This window comes from Ambystoma mexicanum, chromosome 14, assembly GCF_040938575.1.
Source record: "Ambystoma mexicanum isolate Mex_15411 chromosome 14, UKY_AmexF1_1, whole genome shotgun sequence".
Lineage (NCBI taxonomy): Eukaryota > Metazoa > Chordata > Amphibia > Caudata > Ambystomatidae > Ambystoma > Ambystoma mexicanum.
Window position 1 is genome coordinate 466,403,483 of NC_090940.1, and position 20,569 is coordinate 466,424,051.

Sequence of the window (20,569 nt, forward strand, 5' to 3'; positions counted from 1 at the left end):
GCTTGGCTAGTGATAAATTGAAGGCAGGACAAGCGCTGGTGAAACATTGGTCCGACCAGAAAGCTTCCCTCATCAACTTTACACCTGGTCAGCAAGTCCTGATCATGAATCCCATAAGGCCTCGAGCTTTACAGGACAAATGGTCAGGCCCTTACACAGTGGTGGAGCCCCTGGGTGAGGTTAACTATTTAGTGGACCTTGGAAGGCCTGGACAGGCTCCAAAAGTGTTTCACGTGAATAGGCTGAAGGCTTTCGTCCCAAGAGTCGAAATCGCAGCACTGCTACTGGCTTCAGATGTTGAGGAAGAGGAGTCGGAACCTCTCCCCGACCTGTTCCAAAGCGGTCCTTCAGATAGCTCCTTTGAGGGTGTCCGAGTGGCCCCTCACCTGACTTCTGATCAGCAGGCTGAGGTGAAAAGTTTGCTTAGGCAGTTTTCCCCCCTGTTTTCACAGTCGCCTGGTTTGACACCTTGGTGCAAACATAAAATTGACACAGGAGACAGTGTACCTACCAAAAGTAGGGGATACAGGATGTCAGACAAAGTACGGTCTCATATTAAGACCGAGGTCAACAAAATGTTAGACCTTGGGGTGATTGAACCCTCTAGTAGTCCTTGGTCCAGCCCTGTGGTTTTGGTTCCAAAGGCAGGCACTTCTGAATTGAGGTTCTGCGTGGATTACAGGGCTCTGAATGCTGTCACCAAGACAGACGCACACCCCTTGCCTCGAACAGATGAGCTGGTGGATACTTTGGGTGCCTCCAAGTACCTCAGCACGTTTGACCTCACTGCTGGCTATTGGCAAATAGCTTTAGCAGAGCATGCCAAGGAGAAGACAGCATTTTCTATTCCAGACGGCCTTTACCAATTCCGGGTAATGCCATTCGGGTTGAAGAATGCACCTGCCACTTTCCAGAGGCTTGTGAATCATGTGTTGAATGGGTTGGACGAATTCTGTCTTGCATATCTGGACGATATAGCAGTTTTCAGTGCCACCTGGGAAGACCATGTGAAACACCTCGGGATTGTGCTCCAGGCTCTTCAGAAAGCCCACTTGACCATAAAGGCTAGTAAATGCCAGATTGGACAAGGCTCAGTGGTTTACCTTGGACATGAAGTAGGTGGAGGGAGGATACAGCCTCTACCCAGTAAAGTACAAGCAGTACAAGACTGGCCTACCCCCACTACGCAAACCCAAGTGAGAGCCTTCTTAGGACTCACGGGGTATTACCGCAATTTTGTGGCAGACTATGGCACCATAGCTGCCCCTCTGACTGCCCTCACAACTCCGAAGAAACCCAAGAAGGTAACTTGGACCGACGAGTGTGAGAAGGCCTTCAATGGCTTGAAAGACTCCTTGTGCCAGGCCCCTGTCCTCAGGGCCCCTGATTATCAAAGACCTTTTATCGTGCAGACGGACGCCTCTGACACTGGGATAGGAGCTGTACTATCACAAGTAGATGAGAAGGGTAAGGAACACCCTATCGGTTTTATTAGTCGCCAGCTTAAGGACAGAGAGCTCAGATGGTCCACGGTAGAGAAAGAATGTTTCTCTGTTGTGTGGGCCCTAAGGAAGCTGAGGCCCTACCTCTATGGGACCCACTTCACTGTGCAAACTGACCATAAGCCGTTAAAGTGGCTAATGAACATGAAGGGGGAGAATCCAAAGTTGCTTAGGTGGTCCATAAGTCTACAAGGCTTCGACTTCACTATTGAGCATAGGCCAGGTGTCCAACATAGCAATGCTGATGGGTTGTCCAGAATGTTTAACCGACCTGAACAAGAGACTCATCCAGGGGTGGATTAGTTCCCCCTGTCCATAGTCTGGGAGGGGGGAGTGTTAGGAAAGATTTCGTAATTGTAGGTAATTTTCCTTCCATGTGGCAACCCCTAAACTTTTTGCTGTTGTTTTTCACCTTGTTCTTGACTTTGCCAGAGAAGTGCAGCCTTCTGCCGCACTCCTCTGGGCTTTCGCTCCTTTTCTTACGGGGAAACTGACATGCCCTTAAGACAGTCAGTACCGGGGAACGCTGTTTCCCGTAGTTTCTTTTATCATGTTGCGGCTTTAGTGCAACATGACACAAGAGGGCACTGTAAGCTAAGTTACAGCTCTCTTGGGTCTCTAGCCTTCTACAGGCCCTAGATACTCGTTTAGGATTGTATTTGATCGGTGCAAGTCATTCAGGGATTGGAATGGTGGCAGCGATCGTTTTGTGTATTTTGAGCTTCTTTTGGCGTTCTGAGCGCATTTTTCGCGCTGAACCCAAAATGGTGGCCTGGCTCCCAAAATGGCCAGACCACGAGGCTCCTTTGTCCTGTCCACTGACCGTCTTGCTCCCTTCACCTTCCCCAGGTCGAGCGACCCGGGGCCTTCCTTATTTGGGCATGTACTTTCCCGCGAAACACGGATGCTTTCGCGGGCTTCTACATGTCTTTTGTGTGCCTCCAGGGTGTGGGCTGGGATGTCTGGTCCCAATACACATCCTGGGTGCCAGAGAGTCTAGGGTAGTGTGAATGCCTGGGACCACCGTGGTCCGTGATTGGTCCACGAATGGTGTGTGTGTTGATGAGCGGATCTCCCATTGGCTCCCCTCCGTTTTGGCGCGAAGGGAACTGTGGATAAGAGGGGGCTGGAAACACCACTACCATGTCGATCTCCTGAGTTCTCATGAACGAAGGAATACAGGAGCCAAGTATCCTGCAACCAAGAGGCTGGACCGAGGAATCGCTGGTGACCCGCTGAAGGACTCCTCCTTTGCACTGCTGTTGTCCTGTGAAACCCTTTCCTCCTTTGATCGAACCAGAAGGCCTGTACTGGTGCTTCGACCTTTGGAATAGCAGGAACAGCTATTCTCGGCGACTTCATCATCTCCTGCCAGTAAGCCTTCGGAAGCGTCTCTGGGCCATCCAGTTGACTGACCAGCTTACACGGGAGTCCTGCTCTGTAACCGCCGCAAGGTTGTGTTGTATTTCGAGTCCTTGTCACTCTCACAAGCTTAGTACACTTGGCGTTCCCAAGTCTGAAGTGAGTAGTGTACATTTGGCTCAGATACACACGGCCGCTCCGTTGCCCTGCTGTGGTGACAAAACTGTGCAGGTTTCTTCGATTGGGACGTCTTTTTTCTCTACACGACGACGAGGCATTCCCTGCTCTTCTGAACCTGCCAGCTGCTGAAACTAACGTGGAGAAGCCTGGGTCTGCTTGCATCGGGGACCGGTGAGTAGTATAGCTAGGATCTGGTCGCCCTCCTGCAGTAGCCCATTGCTTTTCCCCGCTGTGTAAAAACAGCACCCTTTTGTCCGTACTCGCGCTCTGCTTCTGCTCACTGTGGAGGCTGCGCTTGAGTCGCGGAACCTGTTCTTCTTCTGTTGTGCACTAACCCGAACTGCCTGACTTCCTCCGAAGAGCTTCTCCTTTTGCCCGTTGGCACCAGCGTGTGCAGGTACTTTGAGCACAAGGCTCGACTCTTCGCAGGGCTCGGACTTCCATCTAGTTAGGTGCCTCTGAAGGCGAACTGAGTCTAAAGCATTATCGCATTGCCTGTTTTCCTTCCCTTTCAGGTGGACTACACATTTCGTGCATATAACGCTTGCGACTGTCGTATTTGTATATATATTGTGTTGATATGGTATGTGTTGGCTTAATATTGTGATATTGTGATTTTCTCGCTACGGTCATTATTTTAAAGGCCTTAAAATAAATGTGTATATATTTTTGATATAACAACTGTTTGGAGTAGTTTGTAAGCGCTCTTGCTTTGTGTGCTCATTGCGGGCTTTCAGTCACCCTCACCCCTCTTGAGACCTAGTCTTGACCGCCGCGATCGCTACCTTGATTGGTCTGGCTCGTCCAGAGGTTACCCTGTTCCAAGTAATTAGGTTGGCCTTCTGAACTTCTGCGCCACCAGGACAGAGTTCAGAAATCCGTCTTAACAGATATCACATCTCATGCTATAGGGAGGGTTTCAGGTTTAATATTTGAAGCATTGAGATATATCTCATGCTATCGGAAGGGTCTCAGGATTGGATTGGGAAGGAGTTGGATATCACATCTCATGTTATAGGAAGGGTCTCAGGATTGGATGGGAAGAGTTGGATATCACATCTCATGCTATAGGAAGGGTCTCAGGATTGGAATGGGAAAGAGTTGGATATCACATCTCATGATAAAGGAAGGGTCTCAGGTTTGGAAGGGGAAGGATTTGGATATCACATCTCAAGTTATAGGACGGGTCTGTGGTTTGCTATTAGAAGCATTGAGATATCATATCTCATGCTATCGGAAGGGTCTCAGGATTGGATTCGGAAGGAGTTGGATATCACATCTCATGTTATAGGAAGGGGCTCAAGATTGGAATGGGAAGGACTTGGATATCACATCTCATGTTATAGGAAGGGTCTCAGGTTTGTTATTAAAAGCATTGAGATATCACATCTCATGTTATACGACACTCTCAGGTTTGGTATTGGAAGCATTGAGATATTACATCTCATAGTAAAGGACGGGTCTCAGGATTGGAATGGGAAGGAGTTAGATATCACATATCATGCTATAGGAAGGGTCTCAGGTTTGGTAGAAGCATTGAGATACAACATCTCATGCTATCGGAAGGGTCTCAGGATTGGATTGGGAAGCAGTTGGATATCACATCTCATGTTATAGGAAAGATCTCAGGTTTGGTATTAATAGCTTTGAGATATCACATCTCATGCTATAGGAAGGGTCTCAGGATTGGAATGGGAAGGAGTTGGATATCACATCTCATGCTATAGGAAGGGTCTCAGGTTTGGTAGAAGCATTAGGATATCACATCTCATGCTATAGGAAGGGTCTCAGGATTGGAATGGGAAGGAGTTGGATATCACATCTCATGCTAAAGGAAGGGTCTCTTGTTTGGAAGGGGAAGGATTTGGATATCACATCTCAATTTATAGGACGGGTCTGTGGTTTGGTATTAGAAGCATTGAGATATCATATCTCATGCTATCGGAAAGGGTCTCAGGATTGGATTGGGAAGGAGTTGGATATCACATCTCATGTTACAGGAAGGGTCTCAGGATTGGAATGTGAAGGAGTTGGATATATCTCATGCTATAGGAAGGGTCACAGGTTGGAATTGGAAGGAGTTGGATATCACATCTCATGCTATCAGAAGGGTCTCAGGATTGGAATGGGAAGGAGTTGGATATCACATCTCATGCTATAGGGAGGGTCTCAGGTTTGAAATTAGAAGCATTGAGATATCATATCTCATGCTATCGGAAGGCTCTCAGGATTGGATTGGGAAGGAGTTGGATATCACATCTCATGTTATAGGAAGGGTCTCAAGATTGGAATGGGAAGGACTTGGATATCACATCTCATGTTATAGGAAGGGTCTCAGGTTTGTTATTAGAAGCATTGAGATATCACATCTCATGTTATAGGACAGTCTCAGGTTTGGTATTAGAAGCATTGAGATATAACATCTCATAGTATAGGACGGGTCTCAGGATTGGAATGGGAAGGACTTGGATATCTCATCTCATGCTATAGGAAGGGTCTCAGGATTGGAATGGGAAGTAGTTTGATATCACATTTCATGCCATGGGAAGTTCTTAGGTTTGCTAGAAGCATTAAGATATCACATTTCATGCTATTGGAAGGGTCTCAGGATTGGATTGGGAAGGAGTTGGATATCACAACTCATGTTATAGGAAGGGTCTCAGGATTGGATGGGAAGAGTTGGATATCACATCTCATGTTATAGGAAGGGTATCAGGATTGGAATGGAAAGGACTTTGATATCACATCTCACGCTATAGGGAGGGTCTCAGGTTTGGTATTGGAAGCATTGAGATATCACATCTCATGCTATCGGAAGGGTCTCAGGATTGGATTGGGAAGGAGTTGGATATCACATCTCATGTTATAGGAAGGGTCTCAGGATTGGATGGGAAGAGTTGGATATCACATCTCATGCTATAGGGAGGGTCTCAGGTTTGGTATTAGAAGCATTGAGATATCACATCTCATGCTATCGGAAGGGTCTCAGGATTGGATTGGGAAGGAGTTAGATATCACATATCATGCTATAGGAAGGGTCTCAGGTTTGGTAGAAGCATTGAGATACAACATCTCATGCTATCGGAAGGGTCTCAGGATTGGATTGGGAAGGAGTTGGATATCACATCTCATGTTATAGGAAGAATCTCAGGTTTGGTATTAATAGCTTTGAGATATCACATCTCATGCTATAGGAAGGGTCTCAGGATTGGAATGGGAAGGAGTTGGATATCACATCTCATGCTATAGGAAGGGTCTCAGGTTTGGTAGAAGCATTAGGATATCACATCTCATGCTATAGGAAGGGTCTCAGGATTGGAATGGGAAGGAGTTGGATATCACATCTCATGCTAAAGGAAGGGTCTCATGTTTGGAAGGGGAAGGATTTGGATATCACATCTCAATTTATAGGACGGGTCTGTGGTTTGGTATTAGAAGCATTGAGATATCATATCTCATGCTATCGGAAAGGGTCTCAGGATTGGATTGGGAAGGAGTTGGATATCACATCTCATGTTACAGGAAGGGTCTCAGGATTGGAATGTGAAGGAGTTGGATATATCTCATGCTATAGGAAGGGTCACAGGTTGGAATTGGAAGGAGTTGGATATCACATCTCATGCTATCAGAAAGGTCTCAGGATTGGAATGGGAAGGAGTTGGATATCACATCTCATGCTATAGGGAGGGTCTCAGGTTTGATATTAGAAGCATTGAGATATCATATCTCATGCTATCGGAAGGGTCTCAGGATTGGATTGGGAAGGAGTTGGATGTCACATCTCATGTTATAGGAAGGGTCTCAGGATTGGATGGGAAGAGTTGGATATCACATCTCATGCTATAGGAAGGGTCTCAGGTTTGGTAGAAGCATTGGGATATCACATCTCATGCTATAGGAAGGGTCTCAGGATTGGAATGGGAAGGAGTTTGATATCACATCTCAAGTTATAGGACGGGACTGTGGTTTGGTATTAGAAGCATTGAGATATCATATCTCATGCTATCGGAAGGGTCTCAGGATTGGATTGGGAAGGAGTTGGATATCACATCTCATGTTATAGGAAGGGTCTCAAGATTGGAATGGGAAGGACTTGGATATCACATCTCATGTTATAGGAAGGGTCTCAGGTTTGTTATTAGAAGCATTGAGATATCACATCTCATGTTATAGGACAGTCTCAGGTTTGGTATTAGAAGCATTGAGATATAACATCTCATAGTATAGGACGGGTCTCAGGATTGGAATGGGAAGGACTTGGATATCTCATCTCATGCTATAGGAAGGGTCTCAGGATTGGAATGGGAAGTAGTTTGATATCACATTTCATGCCATGGGAAGTTCTTAGGTTTGCTAGAAGCATTAAGATATCACATTTCATGCTATTGGAAGGGTCTCAGGATTGGATTGGGAAGGAGTTGGATATCACAACTCATGTTATAGGAAGGGTCTCAGGATTGGATGGGAAGAGTTGGATATCACATCTCATGTTATAGGAAGGGTATCAGGATTGGAATGGAAAGGACTTTGATATCACATCTCACGCTATAGGGAGGGTCTCAGGTTTGGTATTAGAAGCATTGAGATATCACATCTCATGCTATCGGAAGGGTCTCAGGATTGGATTGGGAAGGAGTTGGATATCACATCTCATGTTATAGGAAGGGTCTCAGGATTGGATGGGAAGAGTTGGATATCACATCTCATGTTATAGGAAGGGTATCAGGATTGGAATGGAAAGGACTTTGATATCACATCTCACGCTTTAGGGAGGGTCTCAGGTTTGGTATTAGAAGCATTGAGATATCACATCTCATGCTATTGGAAGGGTTTCAGGATTGGATTGGGAAGGAGTTGGATATCACATCTCATGTTATAGGAAGGGTCTCAGGATTCGATGGGAAGAGTTGGATATCACATCTCATGCTATAGGAAGGGTCTCAGGTTTGGTAGAAGCAAAGGGGTATCAAAATGTACTTTGTTTACAGGCTGAAGGTATACTGCTGAAATCTTCAATGCATTATCAGCTTTCCTGACTGTTCTGGAACATGGATTTGCCATCTGTTAATCCAGTCACCATGTGTTCATCCTCCCTTCTAGTTTACAGGCTGCACTCCCCTGGTGATCCCATTTTCTCCAAAGTAGGCTAATCCAGTCGCTCCTACTCAGAGGCGTTCTTACTTTCTTTTCCTGTTCACTGCAGTTTCGCGTGTCAAGTGCTCGCTTCCCAGCTCCGATTTAGACGCGCTTTCCCTGCCTTCTCTCCTCTTCCCGCTGCCTTCAAATCAACAAATGAGCTCATAAAGTGCATCTTGTAAACTAGAAGGGACGACTGGATTAACAGATGTCACATACACGTTCCAGAACAGTCAGGATAGCTGATAATGCATTGAAGATTTCAGCAGTATACCTTCAGCCTGTAAACAAAGTACATTTTGATCCTCCTTGTATGGGAGACGAGTCGTTAAAAACATCAGGTTCAACTGAACTAACGCACGGACACTACAAACAGGAAACGCAACAGAATTAGCATTTACCACAGAATTAGCATTTACCAGACCGCGAGGAAAGTACATTTTCTAGCTGTTTTTGCTAGTTTTTAGCACGTTTCAATACGTCTAGCGGGTTACGGCTATAAGTTGAATAATGGGTGTGATAAAGCATTCTGAGCACTGTGTATCTTTTGGAGCTCATGTGTTGTTTTGAAGGCAGCGGGAAGAGGAGAGAAGGCCGGGAACACGCGTCTAAACCAGAGCTGGGAAGCGAGCACTTGCAACGCGAAACTGCAGGGAACAGGAAAAGAAAGGAATAACCCTCTGAGGAGGAACAGCGTCTAAACCAGAGAGCAGGGAAGCGAGTGTTTGCAACACGAAAAGATGCAGAGTGCAAAGACAGAGAGGAAGAACGCCTCTGAGGAGCAAGTGGATTAGCCTACTTTGGAGAGAACGGGATCACCAGGGAGTGCAGCTTGTAAACTAGAAGGCCCACATGGTGACTGGATTAACAGATGGCAAATACACGTTGCAGAAAAGTCAGGAAAGCTGATAATGCATTGAAGATTTCAGCAGTATACCTTCAGCCTGTAAACAAAGTATATTTTGATCCCCCTAGTATGGGAGACGAGTGGTTAAAAACATCAGGTTCGACTGAACAAACGCACGTACACTGTACAGAGGAAACGCAACAGAATTAGCATTTACCAAAACGCGAGGAAAGTACATTTTCTAGCTGTTTTTGCTAGTTTTTAGCACGTTTCAATACGTCTAGCGGGTTACGGCTATAAGTTGAATAATGGGTGTTATAAAGCATTCTGAGCACTGTGTATCTTTTGGAGCTCATTTGTTGTTTTGAAGGCAGCGGGAAGAGAAGAGAAGGCAGGGAACTCGCGTCTAAATTAGAGGTCTGAGACCAGAAAATCCAGAGTATTCCCTGCAGAGTGTGTAGGGCCAGAGTTGCAGATTTCGTTAGAGTCCAGGTCAGGAACCTGTAGGTTAATGGAAGAAGGAAGCCGAAGAAGGGAGAGACGAGACAGCGAGCGAACAGGATCAATCCGGGAGCTAGGAGTGGTGAGAAGTTAGGGAGATCTGAGTCTCAGGATTGGAAAGGGAAGGAGTTGGATATCACATGTCATGCCATAGGAAGGGTCACAGGTTTGGTATTAGAAGCACTGAGATATCACATCTCATGTTATAGGACAGTCTCAGGTTTGGTATTTAAAGCATTGAGATATCACATCTCATGGTATAGGAAGGGTCTCAGGATTGTAATGGGAAGGTGTTGAATATCAAATCTCATGCTATAGGAACGATATCAGATTTGGTAGAAGCATTGAGATATCACATCTCATGCTATAGGAAGGGTCTCAGGATTGGAATGGGAAGGGGTTGGATATCATCTCATGCTATCGGAAGGGTCTCAGGATTGGAAAGGGAAGGAGTTGGATATCACACATGTCATGCCATAGGAAGGGTCACAGGTTTGGTATTAGAAGCACTGAGATATCACATCTCATGTTATAGGACAGTCTCAGGTTTGGTATTTAAAGCATTGAGATATCACATCTCATGGTATAGGAAGGGTCTCAGGATTGTAATGGGAAGGTGTTGAATATCAAATCTCATGCTATAGGAACGATATCAGATTTGGTAGAAGCATTGAGATATCACATCTCATCCTATAGGAAGGGTCGCAGGTTTGGAATGGGAAGCATTTGGATATCACATCTCTTGCAATAGGAATGGTCTTAGGTTTGGTACTAGAAACATTGAGATATCACATCTCATGGTATAGGAAAGGTCTCAGGTTTGGTATTAGAAGCACTGAGATCTCACATCTCATGTTATAGGACAGTCTCAGGTTTGGTATTAGAAGCATTGAGATATCACATCTCATGGTATAGGACGGGTCTCAGGATTGGAATGGGAAGGAGTTGGATATCACATCTCATGCTATAGGAAGGGTCTCAGGATTGGAATGGGAAGGAGTTTGATATCACATCTCATGCCATAGGAAGGTCTCAGGTATGGTAGAAGCATTAAGATATCACATCTCATGCTATCGGAAGGGTCTCAGGATTGGATTGGGAAGGAGTTGGATATCCCAACCCATGCTATAGGAAGGGTCACAGGTTGGAATTGGAAGGAGTTGGATATCACATCTCATGCTATCGGAAGGGTCTCAGGATTAGAATGGGAAGGAGTTGGGTATCACATCTCATGTTATAGGAAGGGTCTCAGGATTGGATGGGAAGAGTTGGATATCACATATCATGCTATAGGAAGGGTCTCAGGTTTGGTAGAAGCATTGAGACATCACATCTCATGGTATAGGACGGGTATCAGGATTGGAATGGGAAGGAGTTGGATATCACATATCATGCTATAGGAAGGGTCTCAGGTTTGGTAGAAGCATTGAGATATCACATCTCATGCTATCGGAAGGGTCTCAGGATTGGATTGGGAAGGAGTTGGATATCACATCTCATGTTATAGGAAGGATCTCAGGTTTGGTATTAATAGCTTTGAGATATCACATCTCATGCTATAGGAAGGGTCTCAGGATTGGAATGGGAAGGAGTTGGATATCACATCTCATGTTATAGGAAGGGTCTCGGGATTGGAATGGGAAGGATTTGGATATCACATCTCATGTTATAGGAAGGGTCTCAGGTTTGTTATTAGAAGCAATGAGATATCATATCTCATGCTATCGGAAGGGTCTCAGGATTGGATTGGGAAGGAGTTGGATATCACATCTCATGTTACAGGAAGGGTCTCAGGATTGGAATGGGAAGGAGTTAGTTGGATATCATATCTCATGCTATAGGAAGGGTCACAGGTTGGAATTGGAAGGTGTTGGATATCACATATCATGCTATCGGAAGGGTCTCAGGATTGGAATGGGAAGGAGTTGGATATCACATCTCATGCTATAGGGAGGGTCTCAGGTTTGATATTAGAAGCATTGAGATATCATATCTCATGCTATCGGAAGGGTCTCAGGATTGGATTTGGAAGGAGTTGGATATCACATCTCATGTTATAGGAAGGGTCTCAGGATTTGATGGGAAGAGTCGGATATCACATCTCATGCTATAGGAAGGGTCTCAGGTTTGGTAGAAGCATTGGGATATCACATCTCATGCTATAGGAAGGGTCTCAGGATTGGAACGGGAAGGAGTTTGATATCACATCTCATGATAAAGGAAGGGTCTCAGGTTTGGAAGGGGAAGGATTTGGATATCACATCTCAAGTTATAGGAAGGCTCTCAGGTATGTTATTAGAAGCATTGAGATATCACATCTCATGTTATAGGACAGTCTCAGGTTTGGTATTAGAAGCATTGAGATATCACATTTCATGTTATAGGACAGTCTCAGGTTTGGTATTAGCAGCATTGAGATATCATATCTCATGGTATAGGACGGGTCTCAGGATTGGAATGGGAAGGAGTTGGATATCACATCTCATGCTAAAGGAAGGGTCTCAGGTTTGGAAGGGGAAGGATTTGGATATCACATCTCAATTTATAGGATGGGTCTGTGGTTTGGTATTAGAAGCATTGAGATATCATATCTCATGCTATTGGAAGCGTCTCAGGATTGGATTGGGAAGGAGTTGGATATCACATCTCATGTTATAGGAAGGGTCTCAGGATTGGAATACGAAGGATTTGGATATCACATCTCATGTTATAGGAAGGGTCTCAGGTTTGTTATTAGAAGCATTGAGATATCACATCTCATGTTATGGGACAGTCTAAGGTTTGGTATTAGAAGCATTGAGATATCACATCTCATGGTATAGGACGGGTCTCAGGTTTGGAATGGGAAGGAGTTGGATATCACATCTCATGCCATAGGAAGGGTCTCAGGATTGGAATGGGAATGAGTTTCATATCACATCTCATGCCATAGGAAGGTCTCAGGTATGGTAGAAGCATTAAGATATCACATCTCATGCTATCGGAAGGGTCTCAGGAATGGATCGGGAAGGAGTTGGATATCCCATCTCATGATATAGGAAGGGTCACAGGTTGGAATTGGAAGGAGGTGGATATCACATCTCATGCCATGGGAAGGTCTCAGGTTTGCTAGAAGCATTAAGATATCACATATCATGCTATCGGAAGGGTCTCAGGTTTGGTATAAGCATTGGGATATCACATCTCATGCTATCGGAAGGGTCTCAGGATTGGATTGGGAAGGAGTTGGATATCACATCTCATGCTATAGGAAGGATCTCAGGTTTGGTATTAATAGCTTTGAGATATCACATCTCATGCTATAGGAAGGGTCTCAGGATTGGAATGGGAAGGAGTTGGATATCACATCTCATGTTATAGGAAGGGTCTCAGGATTGGAATGGGAAGGATTTGGATATCACATCTCATGTTATAGGAAGGGTCTCAGGTTTGTTATTAGATGCAATGAGATATCATATCTCATGCTATCGGAAGGGTCTCAGGATTGGATTGGGAAGGAGTTGGATATCACATCTCATGTTACAGGAAGGGTCTCAGGATTGGAATGGGAAGGAGTTAGTTGGATATCATATCTCATGCTATAGGAAGGGTCACAGGTTGGAATTGGAAGGTGTTGGATATCACATATCATGCTATCGGAAGGGTCTCAGGATTTGATGGGAAGAGTCGGATATCACATCTCATGCTATAGGAAGGGTCTCAGATTTGGATTGGGAAGTAGTTGGATATCACATCTCATGTTACAGGAAGGGTCTCAGGATTGGAATGGGAAGGAGTTAGTTGGATATCATATCTCATGCTATAGGAATGGTCACAGGTTGGAATTGGAAGGTGTTGGATATCACATATCATGCTATCGGAAGGGTCTCAGGATTGGAATGGGAAGGAGTTGGATATCACATCTCATGCTATAGGGAGGGTATCAGGTTTGATATTAGAAGCATTGAGATATCATATCTCATGCTATCGGAAGGGTCTCAGGATTGGATTTGGAAGGAGTTGGATATCACATCTCATGTTATAGGAAGGGTCTCAGGATTTGATGGGAAGAGTCGGATATCACATCTCATGCTATAGGAAGGGTCTCAGGTTTGGTAGAAGCATTGGGATATCACATCTCATGCTATAGGAAGGGTCTCAGGATTGGAACGGGAAGGAGTTTGATATCACATCTCATGATAAAGGAATGGTCTCAGGTTTGGAAGGGGAAGGATTCGGATATCACATCTCAAGTTATAGGACGGGACTGTGGTTTGGTATTAGAAGCATTGAGATATCATATCTCATGCTATCGGAAGGGTCTCAGGATTGGATTGGGAAGGATTTGGATATCACATCTCATGTTATAGGAAGGGTCTCAGGATTGGAATGGGAAGGATTTGGATATCACATCTCATGTTATAGGAAGGGTCTCAGGTTTGTTATTAGAAGCATTGAGATATCACATCTCATGTTATGGGACAGTCTAAGGTTTGGTATTAGAAGCATTGAGATATCACATCTCATGGTATAGGACGGGTCTCAGGATTGGAATGGGAAGGAGTTGGATATCACATCTCATACCATAGGAAGGGTCTCAGGATTGGAATGGGAAGGAGTTTCATATCACATCTCATGCCATAGGAAGGTCTCAGGTATGGTAGAAGCATTAAGATATCACATCTCATGCTATCGGAAGGGTCTCAGGAATGGATCGGGAAGGAGTTGGATATCCCATCTCATGATATAGGAAGGGTCACAGGTTGGAATTGGAAGGAGGTGGATATCACATCTCATGCTATAGGAAGGGTCTCAGGATTGGAATGGGAAGGAGTTTGATATCACATCTCATGCCATGGGAAGGTCTCAGGTTTGCTAGAAGCATTAAGATATCACATATCATACTATCGGAAGGGTCTCAGGTTTGGTATAAGCATTGGGATATCACATCTCATGCTATCGGAAGGGTCTCAGGATTGGATTGGGAAGGAGTTGGATATCACATCTCATGTTATAGGAAGGATCTCAGGTTTGGTATTAATAGCTTTGAGATATCACATTTCATGCTATAGGAAGGGTCTCAGGATTGGAATGGGAAGGAGTTGGATATCACATCTCATGTTATAGGAAGGGTCTCAGGATTGGAATGGGAAGGATTTGGATATCACATCTCATGTTATAGGAAGGGTCTAAGGTTTGTTATTAGATGCAATGAGATATCATATCTCATGCTATCGGAAGGGTCTCAGGATTGGATTGGGAAGGAGTTGGATATCGCATCTCATGTTACAGGAAGGGTCTCAGGATTGGAATGGGAAGGAGTTAGTTGGATATCATATCTCATGCTATAGGAAGGGTCACAGGTTGGAATTGGAAGGTGTTGGATATCACATATCATGCTATCGGAAGGGTCTCAGGATTTGAATGGGAAGGAGTTGGATATCACATCTCATGCTATAGGGAGGGTCTCAGGTTTGATATTAGAAGCATTGAGATATCATATCTCATGCTATCGGAAGGGTCTCAGGATTGGATTTGGAAGGAGTTGGATATCACATCTCATGTTATAGGAAGCGTCTCAGGATTTGATGGGAAGAGTCGGATATCACATCTCATGCTATAGGAAGGGTCTCAGGTTTGGTAGAAGCATTGGGATATCACATCTCATGCTATAGGAACGGTCTCAGGATTGGAACGGGAAGGAGTTTGATATCACATCTCATGATAAAGGAAGGGTCTCAGGTTTGGAAGGGGAAGGATTCTGATATCACATCTCAAGTTATAGGACGGGACTGTGGTTTGGTATTAGAAGCATTGAGATATCATATCTCATGCTATCGGAAGGGTCTCAGGATTGGATTGGGAAGGATTTGGATATCACATCTCATGTTATAGGAAGGCTCTCAGGTATGTTATTAGAAGCATTGAGATATCACATCTCATGTTATAGGACAGTCTCAGGTTTGGTATTAGAAGCATTGAGATATCACATTTCATGTTATAGGACAGTCTCAGGTTTGGTATTAGCAGCATTGAGATATCATATCTCATGGTATAGGACGGGTCTCAGGATTGGAATGGGAAGGAGTTGGATATCACATCTCATGCTAAAGGAAGGGTCTCAGGTTTGGAAGGGGAAGGATTTGGATATCACATCTCAATTTATAGGATGGGTCTGTGGTTTGGTATTAGAAGCATTGAGATATCATATCTCATGCTATCTGAAGCGTCTCAGGATTGGATTGGGAAGGAGTTGGATATCACATCTCATGTTATAGGAAGGGTCTCAGGATTCGAATGGGAAGGATTTGGATATCACATCTCATGTTATAGGAAGGGTCTCAGGTTTGTTATTAGAAGCATTGAGATATCACATCTCATGTTATGGGACAGTCTAAGGTTTGGTATTAGAAGCATTGAGATATCACATCTCATGGTATAGGACGGGTCTCAGGATTGGAATGGGAAGGAGTTGGATATCACATCTCATGCCATAGGAAGGGTCTCAGGATTGGAATGGGAAGGAGTTTCATATCACATCTCATGCCATAGGAAGGTCTCAGGTATGGTAGAAGCATTAAGATATCACATCTCATGCTATCGGAAGGGTCTCAGGAATGGATCGGGAAGGAGTTGGATATCCCATCTCATGCTATAGGAAGGGTCTCAGGATTGGAATGGGAAGGAGTTTGATATCACATCTCATGCCATGGGAAGGTCTCAGGTTTGCTAGAAGCATTAAGATATCACATATCATGCTATCGGAAGGGTCTCAGGTTTGGTATAAGCATTGGGATATCACATCTCATGCTATAGGAAGGGTCTCAGGATTGGAATGGGAAGGAGTTGGAAATAACATCTCATGCTAAAGGAAGGGTCTCAGGTTTGGAAGGGGAAGGATTTGGATATCACATCTAAAGTTATAGGACGGGTCTGTGGTTTGGTATTAGAAGCATTGAGATATCATATCTCATGCTATCGGAAGGGTCTCAGGATTGGATTGGGAAGGAGTTGGATATCACATCTCATGTTATAGGATGGCTCTCAGTTTTGTTATTAGAAGCATTGAGATATCACATCTCATGTTATAGGACAGTCTCAGATTTGGTATTAGAAGCATTGAGATATCATATCTCAGGGTATAGGACGGGTCTCAGGATTGGAATGTGAAGGAGTTGGATATCACATCTCATGCTAAAGGATGGGTCTGTGGTTTGCTATTAGAAGCATTGAGATATCATATCTCATGCTATCGGAAGGGTCTCAGGATTGGATTGGGAAGGAGTTGGATATCACATCTCATGTTATAGGACAGTCTCAGGTTTGGTATTAGAAGCATTGAGATATAACATCTCATAGTAAAGGACGGGTCTCAGGATTGGAATGGGAAGGAGTTGGATATCATCTCATGCTATAGGAAGGGTCTCAGGATTGGAATGGGGAGTTGGATATCACATCTCATCCTATAGGAAGGGTCGCAGGTTTGGAATGGGAAGCATTTGGATATCAGATCTCTTGCAATAGGAAGGGTCTTAGGTTTGGTACTAGAAACATTGAGATATCACATCTCATGGTATAGGAAAGGTCTCAGGTTTGGTATTAGAAGCACTGAGATCTCACATTCATGTTATAGGACAGTCTCAGGATTGGAATGGGAAGGAGTTGGATATCACATCTCATGTTATAGGAAGGGTCTCAGGATTGGAATGGGAAGGATTTGGATATCACATCTCATGTTATAGGAAGGGTCTCAGGTTTGTTATTAGAAGCAATGAGATATGATATCTCATGCTATCGGAAGGGTCTCAGGATTGGATTGGGAAGGAGTTGGATATCACATCTCATGTTACAGGAAGGGTCTCAGGATTGGAATGGGAAGGAGTTGGATATCATATCTCATGCTATAGGAAGGGTCACAGGTTGGAATTGGAAGGTGTTGGATATCACATATCATGCTATCGGAAGGGTCTCAGGATTGGAATGGGAAGGAGTTGGATATCACATGTCATGCTATAGGGAGGGTCTCAGGTTTGATATTAGAAGCATTGAGATATCATATCTCATGCTATCGGAAGGGTCTCAGGATTGGATTGGGAAGGAGTTGGATATCACATCTCATGATAAAGGAAGGGTCTCAGGTTTGGAAGGGGAAGGATTTGGATATCACATCTCAAGTTATAGGACGGGACTGTGGTTTGGTATTAGAAGCATTGAGATATCACATCTCATGCTATAGGAAGGGTCTCAGGTTTGGTATAAGCATTGGGATATCACATCTCATGCTATAGGAAGGGTCTCAGGATTGGAATGGGAAGGAGTTGGATATAACATCTCATGCTAAAGGAAGGGTCTCAGGTTTGGAATGGGAAGGATTTCGATATCACATCTCAAGTTATAGGACTAGTCTGTGGTTTGGTATTAGAAGCATTGAGATATCATATCTCATGCTATTGGAAGGGTCTCAGGATTGGATTGCGAAGGAGTTGGATATCACATCTCAGGTTATAGGATGGCTCTCAGTTTTGTTATTAGAAGCATTGAGATATCACATCTCATGTTATAGGACAGTCTCAGATTTGGTATTAGAAGCATTGAGATATCATATCTCAGGGTATAGGACGGGTTTCAGGATTGGAATGGGAAGGAGTTGGATATCACATCTCATGCTAAAGGAAGGGTCTCAGGTTTGGAAGGGGAAGGATTTGGATATCACATCTCAATTTATAGGACGGGTCTGTGGTTTGGTATTAGAAGCATTGAGATATCATATCTCATGCTATCGAAAGGGTCTCAGGATTGGATTGGGAAGGAGTTGGATATCACATCTCATGTTATAGGATGGGTCTGTGGTTTGCTATTAGAAGCATTGAGATATCATATCTCATGCTATCGGAAGGGTCTCAGGATTGGATTGGGAACACATCTCATGTTATAGGACAGTCTCAGGTTTGGTATTATAAGCATTGAGATATCACATCTCATAGTAAAGGACGGGTCTCAGGATTGGAATGGGAAGGAGTTGGATATCATCTCATGCTATAGGAAGGGTCTCAGGATTGGAATGGAAAGGAGTTGGATATCACATCTCATCCTATAGGAAGGGTCGCAGGTTTGGAATGGGAAGCATTTGGATATCACATCTCTTGCAATAGGAAGGGTCTTAGGTTTGGTACTAGAAACATTGAGATATCACATCTCATGGTATAGGAAAGGTCTCAGGTTTGGTATTAGAAGCACTGAGATCTCACATCTCATGTTATAGGACAGTCTCAGGTTTGGTATTAGAAGCATTGAGATATCACATCTCATGGTATAGGACGGGTCTCAGGATTGGAATGGGAAGGAGTTGGATATCACATCTCATGCTATAGGAAGGGTCACAGGTTGGAATTGGAAGGAGTTGGATATCACATCTCATGCTATAGGGAGGGTCTCTGGTTGGATATTGGAAGCATTGAGATATCATATCTCATGCTATCGGAAGGGTCTCAGGATTGGATTGGGAAGGAGTTGGAAATCACATCTCATGTTATAGGAAGGGTCTCAGGATTGGATGGGAAGAGTTGGATATCACATCTCATGCCATAGGAAGGGTCTCAGGATTGGAATGGGAAAGAGTTGGATATCACATCTCATGATAAAGGAAGGGTCTCAGGTTTGGAAGGGGAAAGATTTGGATATCACATCTCAAGTTATAGGATGGGTCTGCGGTTTGCTATTAGAAGCATTGAGATATCATATCTCATGCTATCGGAAGGGTCTCAGGATTGGATTGGGAAGGAGTTGGATATCACATATCATGCTATAGGAAGGGTCTCAGGTTTGGTAGAAGCATTGAGATATCATATCTCATGCTATCGGAAGGGTCTCAGGATTGGAATGGGAAAGAGTTGGATATCACATCTCATGATAAAGGAAGGGTCTCAGGTTTGGAAGGGGAAGGATTTGGATATCACATCTCAAGTTATAGGATGGGTCTGTGGTTTGCCATTAGAAGCATTGAGATATCATATCTCATGCTATCGGAAGGGTCTCAGGATTGGATTGGGAAGGAGTTGGATATCACATATCATGCTATAGGAAGGGTCTCAGGTTTGGTAGAAGCATTGAGATATCACATCTCATGCTATCGGAAGGATCTCAGGATTGGATTGGGAAGGAGTTGGATATCACATCTCATGTTATAGGAAGGATCCCAGGTTTGGTATTAATAGCTTTGAGATATCACATCTCATGCTATAGGAAGGGTCTCAGGATTGGAATGGGAAGGAGTTGGATATCACATCTCATGTTATAGGAAGGGTCTCAGGATTGGAATGGGAAGGATTTGGATATCACATCTCATGTTATAGGAAGGGTCTCAGGTTTGTTATTAGAAGCAATGAGATATCATATCTCATGCTATCGGAAGGGTCTCAGGATTGGAATGGGAAGGATTTGGATATCACATCTCATGTTACAGGAAGGGTCTCAGGATTGGAATGGGAAGGAGTTGGATATCATATCTCATGCTATAGGAAGGTTCACAGGTTGGAATTGGAAGGTGTTGGATATCACATATCATGCTATCGGAAGGGTCTCAGGATTGGAATGGGAAGGAGTTGGATATCACATCTCATGCTATAGGGAGGGTCTCAGGTTTGATATTAGAAGCATTGAGATATCATATCTCATGCTATCGGAAGGGTCTCAGGATTGGATTGGGAAGGAGTTGGATATCACATCTCATGTTATAGGAAGGGTCTCAGGATTGGATGGGAAGAGTCGGATATCACATCTCATGCTATAGGAAGGGTCTCAGGTTTGGTAGAAGCATTGGGATATCACATCTCATGCTATAGGTAGGGTCTCAGGATTGGAACGGGAAGGATTTGGATTGCACATCTCAAGTTATAGGACGGGACTGTGGTTTGGTATTAGAAGTATTGAGATATCATATCTCATGCTATCAGAAGGGTCTCAGGATTGGATTGGGAAGGATTTGGATATCACATCTCATGTTATAGGAAGGCTCTCAGGTATGTTATTAGAAGCATTGAGATATCACATCTCATGTTATAGG